The sequence below is a fragment of the Ambystoma mexicanum genome, chromosome 9 (assembly GCF_040938575.1).
Source record: "Ambystoma mexicanum isolate Mex_15411 chromosome 9, UKY_AmexF1_1, whole genome shotgun sequence".
NCBI lineage: Eukaryota > Metazoa > Chordata > Amphibia > Caudata > Ambystomatidae > Ambystoma > Ambystoma mexicanum.
The window spans coordinates 930256050-930268727 of NC_090931.1; the positions used below are offsets into that span (position 1 = coordinate 930256050).

The following is a 12678-nucleotide window of genomic DNA, read 5'->3' on the forward strand; positions in this document are numbered from 1 at the left end:
ATCAATTTCAGCAGTACCACATTCAGCTCCCATGCAGGTTTAGGAGCCGTCACCGGAGGGAATGTTTCGAAGAGGCCCTTGAGGAACTCTAACAAGATTGTGAGAACAGAATATAGCAGTCAGGTGTACCTTGATAGAGGCATGGTCAAGGCCAGACTAGGCAAGCCAGAGCAGTTAAGGAAGAAGTTGTGGCGCTGTCACGCACAGCAGGGAAATCCTCCGTGACTGGCACTATAAAGTGCTTCCCCTTGTGTTTGTAGCAAGCAAGCGTAGAGGGGGCACTGGCTTTGTCTAGAATGTACTTGCATTCCAAAATCAGCGAGTAGTGTTCAAATTCTAGGGCTGCAGGAGTCAGGCAGTCAGGCTCAGACGCTGGGTCATGGTTCAGGATTGACCCTGCTCTGGAGAGCAGGTCTAAAAGAGGAGGCACTTTGAAGGCTGGAACCACAGAGAAGGTCAGAGTACCATGGCGGTGCAATGAGGATCATCTTGCAGTGTCAACATCCGAGTGTGTGGATCACTCGTAGCTACAGCGGAATCAGTCGAACTGCGTAAAGGAAGAGGCCCTCCGAAGGGAATGAGAAGGTGTCGCCTAGACTCCTTGGCTGACAATAGCTGCTGGCAAAATTCAGACACTTGGCGCTGCCAGCTGTCGCAAAAAGGTAGATTTGAGGGAGACTCCTTGGAGCCACTCGTTGGAGACAAGACACAGGTGCTTGCTGGAGCTCTCATTTGTGGCAGTACCACTGCTCCTTGCTTAGAGAGTCTGAAATGGTGTTCTGAATACATGGCAGGTGAAATGGGACGAGAAACATCCATTGAGCAATGACCTAGTGCCACAGAATCTGCGCCTCCAGAGAGAGAGAGCGGGGGAGCGCGTCTGGCACTGTTTCCGGATGTAAAACATTTGGTGTTGTCCGTATAGACCCGCACCACCTTCCCCTGGAGCTGGGTCTGGAGCTGGGTCTGAAAAGACATGAGCGCAGAAAACTGCCCACAGTTCCAGGATGTTAATGTGCTACTCCGTCTCTTCCGGGAGCCAGAGGACTCTGGCGTAAGAATGCCTTGTGTGGGCTGCCCAACCTTCCAGAGAGGCACCTGTCGTGACTGTCGCCTGATAAGCAGTGATCTGAAAGGAAGCACCTTGCGAGAGATGCAGGCAAATTGACAACCATTGAAGGACAGAACGGAATGCATGATTGAGGGCGATCTTGTCGTTCCATGCGCCAGTGACTTGCTGCCATCTGGCATCCAGAAACTCTTCAAGGGGTCTCATCTGTAGTCTGCAAAATGGAACTAGATGGATGTAGGACGACATACTTCCCGGCAGGGACTTGATGTATCGGACTGGATGGCCTTCATTCTCTCTTCTGAAGGAGTTGCTAGGCACGAGAGTGTGTTGTGGCAGGAACCCAGGAATAGCATGCTCTGAGACGGCACTATGCGGGATTTCTGATAATTTATCGAGAATGCCAGAGAAGGTAGGGTCTGGATGGTCTCTGCAGAGCATATGATTGGCAGTGCGTGAGAGCGGACTCGATTAGCCAATCGTCTTGGTAAGCATAGAGGTGGATTCCCTTGTGAAGTAGGTGCGCTGCCACCGCCACGAAGCACATGTTGAACACCCTCAGTGCCAATTTAAGGCTGAATGGCAGGGCTTTGATCTGGTAATGTCTTCTCTGACCGACAAAATGGGATGGGAAAGTAAGCATCCTCCAAGCCGAGGGTCGGCAGGAAATCTCCTTCCTCCAGTTGGTCGAGGACGTGCTGCAACGTGACCATCCTGAATTTTTTTGGATTTGAGGAATTTGTTGAGGGGTCGCAAGTATAGAATGGGTCGACACCCTCCTGACTTCTTTGTCGTCAGAAAGAATCTGAAGTGCATTCCAGAGCCCCAGAGGCAATGAGGGACTGATTTTATTTTCCCTTTGTTTATCATTGGCTTGAACCTCCTTTAGTAGCTGTGCTATGTGCTGTTCTGGGCATGGGATGAATGTGAGGGCATGTGTCCTGGAATTCCAGAGAGTGACCATGTTGAAGAATATCTAGCAGCCATTTGCCTGTGCAGATGTTGCACCACTGGTCAACAAATTGTGAAAACCGGCATCTCACTGGGGTGCCGAAGTGAGGGTGCGGGCACTGGGATGGGTCAGGTGGTGCTTTGGCCCGGGTTCTGGATGCTGGAGCGTGACAAAGCTGGTTGCCAGTTCTGTAGGCCTAGGAACGTCCCCCTATATGCCTCCTGGGATTTTGAATGGGAGAGCTGGCAATAGGGAAAGGTGAATCCTTTGGAGGATCCAGAGACTCTTCATGCTGTCTCGGTGTCCGTTTTTATGGCCTGTAGGGAGTCGACTGCCTTCCCAAAATCAAATGCATGTCCACCACTTTTGTCTGTACATCTGTACAAAGGTTGGTGGCCTTGAGCCATCCTTGGCCGGCGGAGGGCAACTCCATTGGCCATCTGCTGAAATCCTGACTCTTCAAAGGGCAGGGCGACAGTAATCGCATGGTTGGTGGCTACCTCTACCTTGTGGAACAACTCTAGAGCCTCAGCTATCTTGTCCTCCAGGAGGAAGTCGAGGATGGGTTCCAACTTATACCAAAGCTCTCTGTCATACCTTGAGAGAATGGTTAAGGCATTGGCAGCCTTGATAGTAGACACCACCGTCATGATGGTGCACTTCCCCGTTGCATCCAGCTTCTTACCCTCCTGATCAGGAGGGAGCATAGAAGAGGAAAATGGGTTAGAGGACCTTTTTCCAGCCACAGCAGAGACCACCAAGTTTGGTGATGGTTGAGATCTGAGGCAAATGTCATCCAGAAGGGGAATTTAAACAATAGTCCTCTTGGAGGACTCCTGCCCCTCAAAAAAGGAAACCTTCCCTTTTCTTCTCCTCAGGCATGAGGTTGAACAGCTTTGCCACCCGTGAGATCATTGAATGAAATTAATCGATCTCGTCTGTTGGCGAATCCCTGGAGGGCACCTCTATGTCAGGAGGCTCCCAATCTGCAGGATCAATCAATGAACTCCTCCGTCCCCCACAGTATCCTGGGTCATTCACTGCATAGGTTTCGGTGGCCATCTGGGCTGCCTATTCCATCACAGAAGGAGGTGCAACTGGCAATTGTCGAGGGGGTAGCAAGGGCTGGATAAGACGGTGCCAGCTGGGCTCGGGTAGGCATTGGAGGGCTCCTTGATGGAGCAGGTATGGGTGCAGCCGGTAGACGCATCTGAATTTCTGATACCACCAAAATAAAAATAAATGGAGTGGTCAAGATGTCCATTTAAATATCCCTTGGTGCTGTAGGAGCCTGTGCTGGTTCCGAGGCTAAGAGGCAGATATGGCTGATGAGATGGTTGAGGCCCTTTTCGAGGCAAGACCAAAATTAAATCAGGCTTCCCTTCATCGCCATCTTAGTCGGAGAAAAAACCCTCTAGGTAGGTCCTCCTCAGAAGGACTGGAGCAGTGAATTACTAGAACCGTTGGCGACAACCTGGGAGGTCACAAAGGAGATGGGGTGAAAAGTGGCGCTGCATTGGTGGGTCTAGGCAGAAATGTAAGAGCTTGAGGCAAATCTCTCTCCAAATTCAAGGCCTTAGGAAAAGGAGAACACCGGGGCCTGCAGAGCAGGAAATCGTGCCATCGTTGATGGGGCCATTGTCGGTATTGGCGACGCAGGCCTACGTGGCATTACCACTCTGGTGGTGGTAATCGTTGTCGCACCAGTGACTGTAGTGGACAAGCTCCTCGATGGGTTTGAAGTCAACGGAAAACGAGTCTTCATGGACAAAGTCCTCAATGGGGTAATTGTCAACAGGGTAACAGCCTTGTTAGATGAGATAATCGATGGGTCCCTCGACGAGGTCTCCGACGACTAGGTTGTCGACAGTGGAGTCACTGCCTGGTCCCTTGATGGGGTGCATGTCGACAAGGTCTCATGCTTGGTAGCTGGCGTCAGCTATTCCCTCACAGATGGAACCTGGCTACACAATGGTAGTCTACCAGTCAACGGGGAGGGTGACAACAGCCAGTGCCTTTCGGACCAGCACCATAAAGCTACGGCGACCGTCTAAGAAGATGTCGGAGCATGAGATGATTTAGTCTGTTTTGATATTTTCCCCCGGGAAGTGTCCTCAAAGGATCTTGACCTCTTCTTGGTAGAGGGAGCATGCTCTTTGGGTCTGCCAACCCTGGAAGAGGCCTTCCCCCTCCTCAATCCACACCACTAACCTTCTATGGTGGTCCTTCAGAGTCTTGGAGGAGCAGGCCTGGCATATGGAGCATTTGTTCGCATCCTGGTCGGGATGCAAACCGTAGATGCACTTGAGGTGCTGATCTTCAATGAAGATGTTTTAAGGCCATCATTTTCGCAGGCCTTGAGAGGCTTTTTCTAGTGGCGTTTGCCATGGTGGGAAGGTGGTCCATTTCTGGGCCCAGTGTGGCCACAGTCCAGGGATATGACAATGGAAAGATCTCATCCGGAAACGGGTCCCCACCACCAGTAGTCACAACGTGACTTGAAGATGTAAAGAAATTGAGACCATTTCTCGTAGAAATAGGCAATAAAATTATCAATATTTTGAGGAGCGAAACACAAGGACTCCCAACACGAAAACGTGCAGTAAAAATGTGATGATGGCCACCAGGGGTGGAGCTTAGGAGGACTAATGTCATTGGCTGGGGCAGTATGAGCCAAAGTAACAGCAATAGAAGTGATGAGCAGTTTTAGCTTTAAAGCAAAACTGCTTTAATATTACTGATAATTCCAGCCTGATGGTGAAAATACATGAGCATGTGAATTCATTTAAGATGCCATGCTGGAGAACCCCGTAAATCCTCCCAAAGTCCTGTCTAGAGGACAAGAAAGAGCTTTTGAGGCTTTATGGTGAGGAATGGCAGGGATTTGGAAGTTATCATCAACTTTTGTTCCTTGTGAGCTGCTCATCAGTTGACCTATGGAAAAGGCCAATGGCAAAGATCTATGGCAAAGATCTGAGACCTGACAGAGCAAATGTAGACTTTTGTCCTGCACATCGTGTGCAAAATTGGAGGAATGCAGTCATGCCGATCTGCACATATTGGAACCAATGAACATGCCTTTTGTCGCTGTATCAATATGATGTGCTGAGGCATCCAGTAGATTGGGCACTGTGTCCGTGGCACCAGCCAAGCCAGATTTAAATGCACCTTGCCTTTCTAGAGGGAGAACATTTTGCATGTCAGCTAGCTCTTTTCAGTGACGTCTGTGTAAACCTGTCTTAGGAGTAATGAAGAATTGTAATTATCCAGAATCCTTTCTTTCTTTACCGGAGGATTAGGTGAAGATGTAGAGTTAAATGAGTAAGATAGAGGAATCCCTATGGAACAACAATGCCGCTTCCACCATTGAAGAGGATAGTCGACGGGCCAACAGATTAACTAGATCAGGTGTTAATTGGCATCCAGTCATTGCATCGAATACAAACTATTGAATGCCAAAAGCATCAAAAAAAAATGCATCGAAAACAAAAGCATTGAATTCATTTTTTTCAAAGGTAAAGGTTTTATTTTAAGTATAATGGGTAAAATACAGGGGTTGCGGGGGGGGGACCACCATTAAAAAAAAGGGCAAAAAAAATGCATTAGATGCTTTTTTTCGTTGCTTTTTGTTTAGATGCTAAGGCATTCGATGCTTTGGCATTCGATGCAATCACTATAAATTGTTAATTGCCTACATCTTGATCCCATTTGTTATTTCGTGGTTGTTCAAGCGGTAGAGTCCACATTTTCTTTGCCTCTGCCAACACATCTTTCAGAAGTGCCACACCAGGCTTCTCCACACACTTGAGCTCCATGTCACAAACAAGCAGGCTCTGCCAATGGGCCCACAGGAGTGGAAAGACCCATAAATGAATCTGCCTCTACCAGTCTCTCCTGAAAAGCCAGAGCAAAGCAGGAAAATCTTCTTCTGCTTCCAATGAATCCTGAGAGACTGCGTAGGGCTCTGGTGCAGGGTTCAAGGTATCATGATCATTCATCAGTGCAGCAGGACACATTATAGGTTTGCAGAACCTCATGGTTTGTCTGCCTAAAGCAAAAATGCCAGCCTAGACACATGCACAAGGAACGAGAGAGGGAAGGGTGCCAGAACTCTTGGATCACCAGTTGATCCACTGGTTCTCCCCAACAGGCGGAGAAGAGCAGGAGCTGTACGACTTGCCTGAGGGAGCAGTTGTTTAAATCAGACTATTCGCATGCAATGTCATAGAGGATGACTTCTTGCCTGCTAGAAACTGTCAAAAAAGTGGCCTTTTCATGCCGCCTGAACTGTGAAGAGGCTGAGATTGGGCCCAAGAACAGCAACAGTCCAGGAAGAAGCTTGGGTAGGATACCAAGAAGGGCTGCCTCCGACAGGTTGTGCCTAGATCTGGCAAACTCAGTAAACACAAGGTTGTTGTGCATCAAGTAGACCATGCTGGAGACATCATGAGAGTGCATTCCCCATGTTGGGTAAAAGATCCTGTAGGCAAAGTATAATGAAGCCTGCTTGGTCTGTTTCCAGGCATTTCAGGTTAATTACTCGACTTGTGTAGTGAATCCCCAGAATATTGCAGGGAAGACCTGGAATCCACCAATGTTAAAATGACACTTGATCGCTCCTCATGGCGTGCTGCCATTTTTCAGATGTGGCACAGTAGAGGGCTTTGAGGTCTGCTAGACTTCCAGATTCCCCTCTTACTTCGACTTTGAGAAGTTCATGGGCCGAGTACTGATGGAAGCTGTTTGTTATGTTGGTGCAAGCTTCGGTAGAAGGCGAGCCCTCAAAACAAACTACCCTAGAGATCCCTGAAAGGCTCTGACAAGCCCTCACCAGGATGGCAAAGACCGGATGGGCCTGCGGTGCATGAACTGGTGAGAGACCATACAGGATCCTCTGTTTTAGCAGCTGTACAAATCTTGACAGCCTCTGGGTTGCCCCTGGAATGGCTCAGAGCAGCGGAAGGAACGGAGTGGTCACTCATGGACATGGCTTTCCACAGGACCGTTTGCTGTGAAAGAAAATGACTTATCTTGTTGCCTTGGGATGCAAGTGTCTTAGATGCTTCAGATGAACAACTCTGAAGAGTTTTCCACCTGCGTGACAACGTCTTTGAGGCCCTGATGAGATAGTTTCACAAGCCATGCACACGTCTTAGTGATTATAGTGACCTAAACACTCCAAACAAAAAGGAGTGTGGAAACCGCATCTAGAATTAACGCAAGCATGACCAGGAGACCACAACAACTGCTTTTATCTCCAACAGTAAACAGAGGGGGGAGGGTTAAGGGAGGGGGGGCAGAAATGTTGTCATGTTCTTTATCATGTGATTTGTGTACTTTCTAAGTGATGTCTACAAACCAGGAAATTATTACAGGTCTCGAAAGTCAATATTTACAAATGACTACATCTTTCTGTATGATCAGAACAGGTAAATAATGCCGACTGTGCTCAGATCTAAGCTTCACAACTTAAAACTTCGTGCCTAACTTGTCAAAATTGCCACTCCATAAATATTTCAAAATTGACAGTTCACATGAGTGATTTGTCCTCAGAATATGCTTGCCAAAAATGCCCCAGCCAATGGTTTAATTCATGTATATTGTCATCATACATATAGTACACAGCAGAATCATTAGTTTTAGATCACGCACGGTACCACCATTAGAAAAACATGTCCCGGATTCCAAGATGGCCGCCGACGTGCAAGGACATACCATCCTGTCTTCCAGCTGGGCCTACTGCAGCTGACCTATGAGATAACCGAGGAGGAGGAGAAGAACCTCCAGTGCACATTTAAGAACGGAGCAGTAATTACACCAGAGGCATGAAAGTGAGAACTTCAGGTATATGAGCAGCTGCATAGCCGATCGTCTCCTGATGGAGGAAGCAACGCCCTGGAGAGCCAGGAGTTAAGGCGTAATAAGCGCCTCCCGTTGCTTCATGTGGAGCGGGTGAAAGCAATCGCCCCATCAAGCTTCAACAACATTGAGGAGACGTGCTCCTAGTGAGAGGGGTTGAGAGGCTGTCGAGGAGATGCCGCGCGAGGAAACAGCGCTACTCCACCCACTACCCCCTGGTGGAGTGGCCCGCTGCCCCACCAGGGACGGCAATGGAGCAGGAGGGACGAGCCCTCTGGACCGTGAGTGCCCCTGAGGAGAAGCCCAGGTGTGGAGAGAGGCAGCAGAGCTGAGGTGTACACTGGGCCCTGTGTGCACAGAGAAGATTAGCTGGCCTGCGGGTTCTCCCGGAGGCTCAAAAGGAGGAGTTGTGCCTGTGGTGCCTCATCCCGGCAGCATAATAGAGTATCTTGACTCCACTGCTCTGCGGACTGCGCAGGGAGCAGCCCGCCCCTCCCCCCCCCCTCTTAGCGAGGGACCCACAGACACAGGAGATATGAGGCGGGGGTCTCTGCTGACATTTGCGTGGAACCTGTGGGGTTGACCCGGAGGGGCCCCCTTGCCACCCCGTCATTCTGTTTCCGCTCCCTCCCCCCCACAGAAACAACATTGCATAACAGAACCGTGGAGAGCGGGGACGGATGATCACGCTTGGGCCGCCCTCTCACCGGAGATATTAAGCAAACTAAGAAAGGGGCCAGCAAGCCCTGAGCACGCCCTGGCAGCAGGGAAACAGAGGAGCCAGGGATGTGGGGGCAATCTTAAGAGTAGACAGGAAACAGAGCGACAATCTTTCCACGCAGGCCTCTCAGAGATCCCTACTCCCCACGGGGCATAAAAGCATACTAACGGAGCTCAGCCACCATGTTTCTAGAACAAATATAGGGAGCACTTGCGCTGTGCACCTCATGAACCTCAGTGGGAATCGTTACAATTGCCTGGAAGAGACTACACTGGTGGGGGTAGGCCACAAACGCAAAGGAACTTACCACAGACAAGCACTGGGAAACCCTGGGGCCACTGCAAGACCATGGTCGGAGGGAACCCAGCAAAGGGGAAAACTCAGAACCTCAAGGCGAACCACAGTACTGCAGCACTAAAGGAAAACGACCGTCGTGGTCCCTCTCCCTCCCAATAACCCCACAGATGCCATTGGGACGACAGCCTCAGTCAAGCCTAAATGGACACCCGACCCCAAGAGAAGGACAGCTGAAAAGGTGTTAATCAGAAGAAGCTTCGCCCGCAAGTCCGGGGAGCCAGGTGAAAGGAGGACTGAAAGGAAAAGAACCCAGCAACATGGCCCTGAACAAAGAAGATTTGCAGGAGTGCCTAAGAGGCATGGAGGATAGAATGGTGAACTCCTTCCAGAATCAACTCACCAAGATGAAAGCAGGGCTGTGGTCCTCTCTACAAGAAGTCAGGAAGGAGGTAACTGACCTGGGCGTCAGAGTAGACACAACTGAATGGGGTCTGTCAGAAATGGCGGAGGAGGTGAGGCAAAATAGCGACCTGCTGCAACAAGTAGCTAAGGCCACCCACAACCTTAAACTGCAAGCAGAAGATCTGGAGAATCGTTCCCGCAAGTCAAATATCAGGGTAAAGGGTCTGAGCGAATCTATCCTCGACAGAGACTTGAAGGACACGATACAACAATGTTTCGGAAGCCTTTTAACAGAAACACTACCAGAGAATGTGAGAATAGACCGGGTTCACAGGGTGGGCACGAAGAGACAAAACCCGGGCTTCAAGGCCAAGAGATGTCCTAGCAGCCCTCTCCTTCTATACAAAGGAGGACCTACTCTGTGTAGCAAGGACACATCCGGGAGTTAAAATCAACAGGCCCAAATTAATCTCAACCAAGACTTGGCTCCATTGACCCTCCAGAAGAGGAAGGCCATGAGCCCAGTAACAATCGCATTAATAGCCAATAACATAGCTTACAAGTCGGCATTCCTGGTTGGGCTCCTCTTCATGTGGGAAGGTAAACAGCAGCGAGTCACGACATGCGAAGAGGGCCTGTCGGTGATGAACTTGGAAGAGGGCGAACGGAACCAGCTGCACCCATCCAGATCACCGTCCCCTACTGGAGGCAACAAGCCCTGGGAGTAGACTGGTGTCTGTGGAAAGAGGCAACAGAAACACTAAACTGAGGGGCCCCCCCCCCCAACTAAGACGGGAGGGATCCCTCCAACATAGGACAAATGACAATCTACCGGAGGCCCGGAGTACATATCAAAACAAGGGTCATACATGCTAAGCTCCAGGAACACAGCTGGCGGCCGGTAAGATAATGGGAGCGAAATAGAATGGCCCGGACAGAGGGTGAGAAGTTGGAGTGGCATCATGGAATCTAACAGGAGGTGTAGTTCGCCCCCACAGAAGATGTCCCGGGTTATACCAGGTCCAAAGCCTCAGTATAGTATCTGGGGCAGTCCAAAGGAACACTGCCCTGACCGGGGAAGGGGAGGTGGAGGGGGAGAGAGAAAGGGGGAGTTAAAGTGATTGGAGGTTAGCAGGGAGGGAAGGGGAAGTTTGGGATTGGGAAAGCGCCCGCAAAAAAGGGTACAGGGGGTGCGAGACTGGGGTGGTGAAGACCTACAGGGCCAGAATACATGGACAATATAGTCAAAGCTTGCCAGAGCCGGGGGGAAAATGACTGAACCCATAAAACACAAAATGGCATTCACAATCATGTCCCATAACATACAAGGACTGAACCTCCGTAGCAAGCGCAAGAAAGCGGAGGGACAACTGAATAGACACCAAGCAGACATCATAATGCTCCAGGAGACCCCTATTAAAAAAGCAGACATCTATTCCCCGATTTCAACATTACAAGCACCTCTACCAAGTGAACGCTTACGGAAGAACGGCTAGGGTACTGATAGGCTTTAGAAACTCACTCCAAGCAAAGGTAATACGCACACTTGAAGACAAACCGGGGAGGTTTCTATTCATACAGTTGTAAATGGGATTCAAGAGAATGACCCTGGCGACAGTGTATGCACTAAAAATAGGACAGGAAGGATTTTTACGAGGGATGTTAGTGAAACTAGAAAAATTTGCAGCTGGAGACATTGTCCTCTAAGATTTTAATTTGGCGTGTAACCCCTTACTAGAGGGAATCTCAGGGAACAGCTTCGGAGAAAGCCCTCCTACTAAAACCCTGAAGGAAGCTTTTGATAACCTAGAGCTCAAAGATGCATGGCGAGGGAACAGAGGGCGGGAATGCGGTTTGACCTGCTTTTCTCATGTACATCAGACCCTATCCAGGATCGACTACATTTGGGTATCGGTGTCTTTTAGGTGAAGTAGAGGGGATAGGCATTGGAGCCATATTGTTAGCTGGCCATGCACCACTGACAGTTCAGATAAAGAGATGGGAACCACATAGGGGGCTGTGGGCCTGGTCTTTTCCCCAGGAAATCCTGGAATATTAAGTAATTTTGAAACGCTTGGAAGATGGAATAAACACTAGGGAACATCGCAATAAGGGATCTGGGAGGCATTTAAGGCAGTAATAAGGGGAGAGATTATAACGATCCAATCCCAAAACCAGAAACAGAGGCTAGTCTTGGAGGCAAATTTCGAAAACCAAATACAAGCGAGCATGGGGGCCCCATCGGTAGGAAGAAATGTAAAGCTAACCAAAAACTGAATGAACGTCGAGGCCAGCGAGAACTGCTTCGCTCACAAAGGGCAGAACGTTCACTTCTCAACAAAAAGCAACGCTACTACACAAATGTGAACAGAGTAGGCAGGCTCTTAGCCAGGCAACTGAAACGAGCCAAAGCAAGCCAAACTAGATCAGCCTTGAGACGGACTGATGGAACTATAATTAAAGACACTGAAAAAATTGTAGGCTCATTTGAAGGCTTCAACAGGATACTATACAAGTCTGACAATCCAAACCAACAGGCAGTCAGGCCATACTTAGGGAAGGTTCAACTGTGCAAACTGACAACTCCAGAGGGGGGAGAGCCTAGAGGAGGAAATCACCAAGGAAGAGGTTGACGAGGTAATCAAAAGATTGCAGAGGAAAAAAGCACCGGGCCCAGACTCGTTCCCGGCATGCTTCTACCAAATATTCTGCAAACAACTAAGTCCAGGGCTGGCTTGCCTCTTCAACACAATGACGCAGAATGGCTCTGTGACCCAGTCGATGACAGAGGCGAAGGTTTTAGTGCTTAGCAAACCTAACAAAGACCCAAAGCTCTGTGGGTCTTACCACCCCATAGCACTGCTGAACTTAGATCTTAAAATTTATATCAGGGTCCTAGCAAGCAGACTGACACCTTTTTTTGCCACACCTGGTGGATACAGACCAAGCACGATTTGTAAAGGGGCAACAGACATGGGACAACACCAAAAGGCTCACCCATCTGATGGCGAAAACAGAGCGCTGCCGACTCCCGGAAGTATTAATTTTGTTGGACGCCAAATGGCCTTTTCTGTGAGTCCTGGAACTGTGAAAATTATCCATTTGGAACTTTTGTTGGATTCATACCTTTTGTTGAACTTGAAGATTTGTGCACTTTCTAAGGCAAAAATACCTTCGAGTTAGTTTTAGAATGTGAGGGCTAGGATAGGATTTCGGACACAGGAAATGTTTGCTTTGGACATCATGACACTTGACAAACCCTTAGTTTTGATTGAGGTAGGGAAATACCGCCTAGATTAGGGGCAGTGAGGCATTTTCCAACCCCTTTATTATTTAAAAGAAGTCTATAACCAATACCATGAGCTATATATATATATA

The 12678-nt window shown here is 49.1% G+C and overlaps 1 protein-coding gene across 1 annotated transcript in view; it reads right to left on the reverse strand.

Moving 5' to 3' along the window:
- Positions 1 to 12678, reverse strand: part of AGPS (alkylglycerone phosphate synthase) — a 1795747-nt gene that overhangs the window by 815581 nt on the left and 967488 nt on the right. The window lies entirely within an intron of this gene.